Source organism: Puntigrus tetrazona, chromosome 17 (genome assembly GCF_018831695.1).
Source record: "Puntigrus tetrazona isolate hp1 chromosome 17, ASM1883169v1, whole genome shotgun sequence".
In the NCBI taxonomy this organism is placed as follows: Eukaryota; Metazoa; Chordata; class Actinopteri; order Cypriniformes; family Cyprinidae; genus Puntigrus; species Puntigrus tetrazona.
This window is the reverse complement of record NC_056715.1, coordinates 14439690-14447050: the sequence shown is the minus strand read 5'-3', so window position 1 is coordinate 14447050 and position 7361 is coordinate 14439690.

The following is a 7361-nucleotide window of genomic DNA, read 5'->3' as shown; positions in this document are numbered from 1 at the left end:
TCTACAGCATGAAAGTAAATAAACAGAGGTGCAGAATAATATTGCGTAGGATCACAAGCAAAGAGATGTGGATTTCCTGTTTGTTTGAATGTGCTGCATTGATTAATATGAAGCTGGTGGATAAGTGCTGTAGCTTTGAGAAAACATTCGGGAAGAGAGGGAATGTGTTTGTTAAACGTGTTAGAGAGGGGCTCACTTAACTCTCCTTGTCAGATTTTGTTCATTTTTATCTCTCTGGATCGAATTCACAGTCATGCAACCCCATTCTATGATGTTGTTTGTGTGAATCCGTTTGGACATTAGAGCTTTGAACTATGAGAGACCAATCCATATCTCTGATATGAAGCTGTTGTATATCAGAGCAGGAGGGCTTCTGTTATATATGATGAGGAGGGTCCACTAAACTCGTCTTTACAATGTAGTTTTGCTTTAATCCCCAAAAGGCTCACTGAAAAATCATACCTTTACTTTATATTTTTGAAATATTCACTGCACCTACGATTCACTGCAGTTTCTAGCAGAAATATACCTAGAAATGACCACAACTTATCCAGGTCCATACATACGTTGCTTTTCTGACGTAGTAAACTTGCTCAGTAGCTCACCTGGTACATCATTGCAATTGAGATGTGGAGCACTCGAGTCTAAGTTTTGTTAAATACAGATTCACAAAAGAGCTCAAAGACAAGTAGAAATGAGGTAAAATGGTATGATTGCTTACCCAATGCATTTTTATCTCACGTTAACACTGTCGATTGAGTGTTATTTTGAATAATAACCTTTTAGAGGCGCTGAAGGTTTCATTTTTGAACTGCCACGAGAAGAGCATGAACCAACATCGCACGGTCACATTTTTCAGTTTGAAGAAAACCGCCCCAATACTTTTTATCACCACTCACTGGGCATTTGACATCGAAACTGCAACAAAATGTACAAGAAGCAACGTAATATAATGGCGCGACCATCTTTAGGGTTTGGTAGGAAAAATGAGAAGATATCAAGTGAGCAGCAGTTCTGCGGGCAAGAAGGCCTTGTTGAACATGTCAGGAGAGAATGGCTAGGCTGGATTGTGCTGATAGAGAGGCAACAGTAACTCCAATAACCACTCGCTACAACCAAGATAGACAGAAAAGGATCTCTAAACACATGTTGTTGAACCTTGAAGCAGGTGGGCAGAAGACCACATTGAGTATCACTCCTGAGACTAAACTGAAACTGAATAGAAGATTGGAAAGGTTGCTTGCATTGAGTCTTAATTTTTGCCAGAATTTAGCATAAACAGCTCTCAAATGGCACTATCAGTGTAGAAATTAATATTCAGCCTGTGCCATAGGGAATCTGTTTACTCATATAAAGGATTGGTATGATGTAAGATGTTTTTTCTGTTTTTCCTGTGTAAAGATTAATCAAAATTTCAAATTTTGTGTTCTAAATAAATACCGTAGAAGTTTGAAACAACACGAGGGTGAGTAAATAATGATGTGATTTTCATTTCTAGACAAATTATTTATCAATATGAGACTGTGCTCTGTTCTGAACAGAATGTCTTTGTTTGTAGCAACGTGTTCAAAGCAAGGCAATTCCAGGTAACGCTAAATGAAATAAGAAGTTCAGGAATCACGTTGTCTTGTCCCTGAACATGAGCTTGACATTCAGATGAGGACACTTCTCGCGTTCTGTCTGATGAAGTGGATATAATGTGCGTCTGGCTGGTTTAGGGTGTGTGAGACAGAAGGAAATGGATGAGGGTGAATGACACAGTTTTCTGATAAAGTGAGGACATTGAGTTTGAAAGAGGCCTCTGACTCATGTCTCTCTCATTTCCTCTGTATTTTTTTTTTCACTGTCTTTCTGGGCTGAACAGTTCCTCAGTCAGTTTTTTATGGCTACTTTGTCCTCACCCAGACCGTGCCCTCCTGCGTTTGATGGCTCTGTTCCTCTATTATGGCCTGTGTTGATGACTGTGTCCATTGACATTGCTCTGTGCTCTAAAGTGAGGACACATTGATGGCCACATTGATCATTTCACAGACATGGGGCTATAGTCGCTTCTTATTTAATAAGTTCTAGAATGATTATTTTTGAATATTTTAATTCTAAAATAGATAAAACCATTTGACTGGTGGCATAATATTAGTAATATTTCATAATTTCATCATGTGTTGCATTAACAACTGTTGTGTGATTTTTGTATTGAGTCCTGGTATTTTGGTTTTTATTATGGACAAACCTCCCAACAGTAGCTTGAAGTCTTGTCTCCAACTACCTTTTCTGGTAATTGCCTCTTATGTGGTATATCTTCTTTCTATTGGCGTGTGTTAAGAACATACTATCCGCTAAGTACAAGTAAATGTTGTACTTTAGCTCTCTGTGATGGTTTAGTATGGTCTCTTGAGATGAAGACCAGTGTTAGGAGTGGATGTGTGCGCAAAAATCTACACAATACAGCTAGTGAGTCACATCTAGTTGTAAGTATTTTCTATAAAGATTCAAGATGAAGTGATATACATAGTATGGAAGTAACAGTCTATGGATAATGCAGTGTTGTGAGAATCTATCTAGAATCTATCTATTTGAAGGCACAATTCTCCACAAAACACAAGTTCTGAAATATAATTAGTCATAGGTTTGTTCAAATCACTAATTCTACAAGAGAACAATAGCGATAATGATGCCTACCTTTTATCAAAAAATGCTTATATAAATATATAGGTTTTTTTTTTTTCCCATACACAACATCTGCTCTGCTTGCAACAAGCACAGACCTGTAAAGTTCTCAGGCACTCTTGTGCGTTGCTCAAGGCCGATCGATCCTGTTGTCAGCTGTGTCAGCCAGCCATGAAGGCTCTTCTGAAGTGTTTTCATTTTAAGCCTGGTGCTGCTGCTGAAACACTTTTCTATCTCATATTGATTTTATGTGTCAAAACCCAAACCCCTGCTGTTCGGAATGTTCCAGGACATCGGGTTGGTCTGGGCTCACGGTTCGCTTCTGACTTTGAGGCAGCCGGTGAATTTGAGTTGGCTCACTGATTTTCAAGGGTGGTGCGTTGTTGATGTTGGCGGAGTTTGTGGCTGAAGTTGATCTGACTGGTTGATTGAAGCAACACCATCATCTCTAGTTTACACACGTATGTTTTATTCACCCCCACCGCTGCTGACGGTTGACATGGCATCATGTGTAGTCCGTTATGGATTACAAGGGTGGGTGGTTTAATTTGTCCTGATTTAATCCAGCAAAGCTCAAGATTCATTTTAATCAACACAGATTTATACTGTACTGTGTTTCTTTAAATGGAATATGTCCTCTGGCTTTATGGTAATCTCCAGCGCATGCATAAATAATCCATTACTCGGCATCTAAAGGCCTATACATTTCCAGCCGACAAAGCTTCAGCTCAGAAGAGTTACTTAAACACACAAACAAACCTGCTTGTGACAATTCAAAGTCATTCTGGGACTGTGTTCTTAATGCTTATCCAGAATGCACAGAATATATGTCAAAATGTGATTCATTATTTATATATTCCACTACTATGTATTCATTATTTTCCATTTCTACATATTCATTACTTTACATTACAGTGACTGGTTGGATTGCGATTTGACAAGCTGGCTTTATGTCAAGAGGTCTGACTAATTAATTTAAGTGCATTTACATTGTGTTTCCAAAAATAAATTCAGCCCAAAGCTTGAAAATGACAGTTTTCCACATTCGCATGAATCTAGTTCGACTTTGGTTGTAAATAGAAACCTTCTCTTTCCAATCAGAACGGCTTGTGTGGAAGGGCTCGGGTTATTTTCATTATATTTAGCCGGAGGGGCTCGAATGAAGGCTCCTCTCTTTTGTATTCTCTCTTCCTCCCAACGGTAGCCTGTGGAGAGGTCACGCTAGCTCAACAAACAGACGGTCTGTCTGAAAATGGGGCAGTATTCGCATTCGGATCTATCCCACTGTAATACTATGCTCGCTTTTCCAGTGATTGATTGGGCAGGGTGGTTATTTTGGCGTTTAACAGCTGAACAGCTGGACATCTCTAATTGGATATTTATGGTATTATTTGATGTTCCAGACCACAGAAAACCCAGAGCAGTCATGCAAAGTTACTGTGTGTTCTGTTGTCATTTTTATCATAGCTTTATAAACGCATAGGAATACATAAACCAAAGGGGGCGTTCACACTGACAATGATTTGAAATGACTAGAAGTCATTTTTGTCAATGAGATTTGCAATTTTATGCAACAAAGAGTCCCGACAAACATTGATGAGCAGAGAAAACTAAGCTGAAATATACTGGCAAAATGCACCAGCATTAATTTTTAATCAACAAAGAAATTTTTTTTTAATTTTTGAAGAAGAAGAAGACATCATGGTTTCGACAAAAACATTATGTAGAGCTGCTGTTTTAACATAATAATAACATTGTATTAATAATTTCGTAACACTTTACAATAAGGTGTCATTTGTTAACATTAGCTGATGTATTAGCTAACATAAACAAACAATGAACAATGCATTTATTACACTGTTTATTAATCTTTGTAAATGTTAGTTCATGAAAATACAGTTGTTTGTTGTTTATTCATGTTAGTTCACAGTGCATTATCTGATGTTAACAAACACAACTTGTGATTTTATTAATGCATTAGCAAATACTGAAACTAATAATAACTCAAGATCAAAAATGCTGTAAAAGTATTGTTCATTCTTAGACCATGTTAACTAATGTTGTTACCTTCAGCACCATATCAGCAAGAAGGGTCATGTGACACTAAAGACTGGAGAAAAATAATAATAATAATAATAAAAATAATAAAAATAATAATAATAAAACAACTTTACGCAGTAAAGACTTTTGAGTTCTCTCAACAATAGTATTTTAGTTTAGTATTTAAGGATGCCATGTTTAGCCATTTTTTAACCAGCATGTCTCTTTATATATATTTAGTAAAAGTAAAGTGCTGTTCAAATCGGATACTCTAAAACTTTTAATAAAAGTTGTTTTGGAATTGATGATCTTGTAGTTGCTTGTAATTTTCTACTGTAAGGTATCCGTACTTTTAGTTTTGTTTTTAGGTACTCTTTACACCACTTGTAAAATGGGATAAAATTAAAATAAATATAATACCAGACATGTCTAAAAAGTATATTAGAAGCAATATCATAACTGCATTTTAAACAGCTTTCTATATTTTGAGTTTTTTTATTTAATGTGCACCTGTTTTGTGGACTTTTTCTAAAGGACAGAACTCTAGAAAGTCAATCAAAACCGTTACAGCACGGAAAGTATTTTTAATACACCGTTGCATGATGTCACTACCTGTGGGCGGAGCTTGTCTCATGGTTTCAAGGACGGGTACGCCACTAGGTGAGCGGTCTTCAAAGGGTGCCTTCATATTCTGCCTCTCGATGCTTTATCTTACTTTCTCCATGGACAAATCATCACATCCCCATCTAATTCTAAAGACCTGCCTCTTATTACCATCCCGCTCCACTGCCCCAACAGAATTTCACCTTTGATTCATCGTGAGACGGTTCAGAGAAACATGTAATTATTTTCTCGCCTCCCCAAGATCAAAGCCAACGTGGGTGATTACAGGAGTCGGAGCTCTTTGAAGATGTTACATGTGTATCAGTTTAGTTTGTGTGTGGGGGCACAGAAACAGGTCCGCTCGACTCCTCTGTGACCAGGGTCCGCCACTCATCCGCACACCCTGACTTCATTTGCTCCTCTTGTTTGCTTTTCACTTTTCTTCTAGAATATACAGTATGTCGCTTTCTTCTGTTTTCCCAAAAAGGTCCGGGCTTTCATTTTGTGTGGTCCCATTTCAGTTTATTTATACGGATGGAATGGATGGGGTAAGACCCTAATGTGATGAGAGACTGAGGTATATACGGTGGTTATAAAGAGCTGCGTTTCATATAGCAGGATTCTCTCTATGGCTCTGCTTACACTTCAAAAGATAATATCATTTTTAAAAACACAGATGAGTTTGAAGAGGGCCCTAGATTTTGACAAAAGAAAAAAACAAACGTGCGATGATAATTTTGAATGTAGTGAACATTAGTGATGGTCACATAAGCTATTTATGTGCTAATATTTAAATGTCAGCTTATTGATAACGTTTCTGGTGCACTTAAGGTGTCCAATTCATGAGAGAAAAAGGCTCTTATGAATGTTTTTTTAAGGAATAGTTCACCCAAAACTGAAAAAATTGCAGAAAATTAAGTCAGGCCATCCAAGATTTTTGTTTCTTTGTCAGAACAGAGAAGAGAAATTAAGCATTATATTGCTTGTTTAACAACGTATGAATGGGTGCCATCATAATGAGAGTCCAAACAGATAAAACCCCACAATAATCCACAAGCAATCCACACAACTCCATCAGTTCATCGTTAAAAGCTATATGCTTGTAAGGGGAAAATTTTATAAAAAAAAGAAAAAATGTTTCTAGTGAAAAGGGCACCAAATAAAACAGGTTCATGGTGGATTTGGCTTTTCCCCTTAACAAGACATTTATTTATAAACTAAAGTCATGTTGTCGATGTCAAGTTTAATAGAGAACTGTTTCTGTTATGTACAGTATTTTAAATTTGTGATGCTTTCTTCATCATCTGTTTACTGATGGTGTTGAGTGCTGAGTGTTGTAAAAATTAAGAATGATATTCTAAATTAATAATGCTATATATATATTTTTTAATTGGTTATAATATTACATCAAATTATAAAGATACAACCTGAATTCTGGAAATGCTGGAACATTTTTTTTAAATCTGAATAAAATGAAAACTTTCAAATCAGATGAGCCAATATTTTATTTACAAAAACAGAAAGAGAACAAAACAAATGTTTAAGCTTAGAAGTCTTTTCACAGGTTTCAAAGAAGTTATCACGAGGGCAACAAAGGGCTGAAAAAAAAGACATTTTGAAAAGATTCCGCAGGGAGAACATCTAGCAACTAATAATAACTAATAACTAATCTAAGAGATATCTTAGAGAAGCAGAGTCTCTCAAAAGTAAAGATGTGCAGAGGCTCTTAAATCTATGAAAGTGTATAAAAAGATTGTGGAATACATATATGTGTCTATATTGTGATAAAAATATCATCAGTATCAATGAATAACAGTTTATTATTATCATTATTTATTTTTTATTTTTATTTTTATTTTTATTTTTTTCTGGAGCCCTGTGAAAGCAAGATGCATTTACTCAAACATAGACATTGTCAAAAATATAGAAAGCGGCTAGAAAGGTACTTACGGTGGTGCTTACAATATTTATTAGACAGCAGATTGTAAAGTCTGGCATTATAATTTCATTTCCTTATCCGCTGATTTTGCCATTTGCTTTCTCCCACCTCT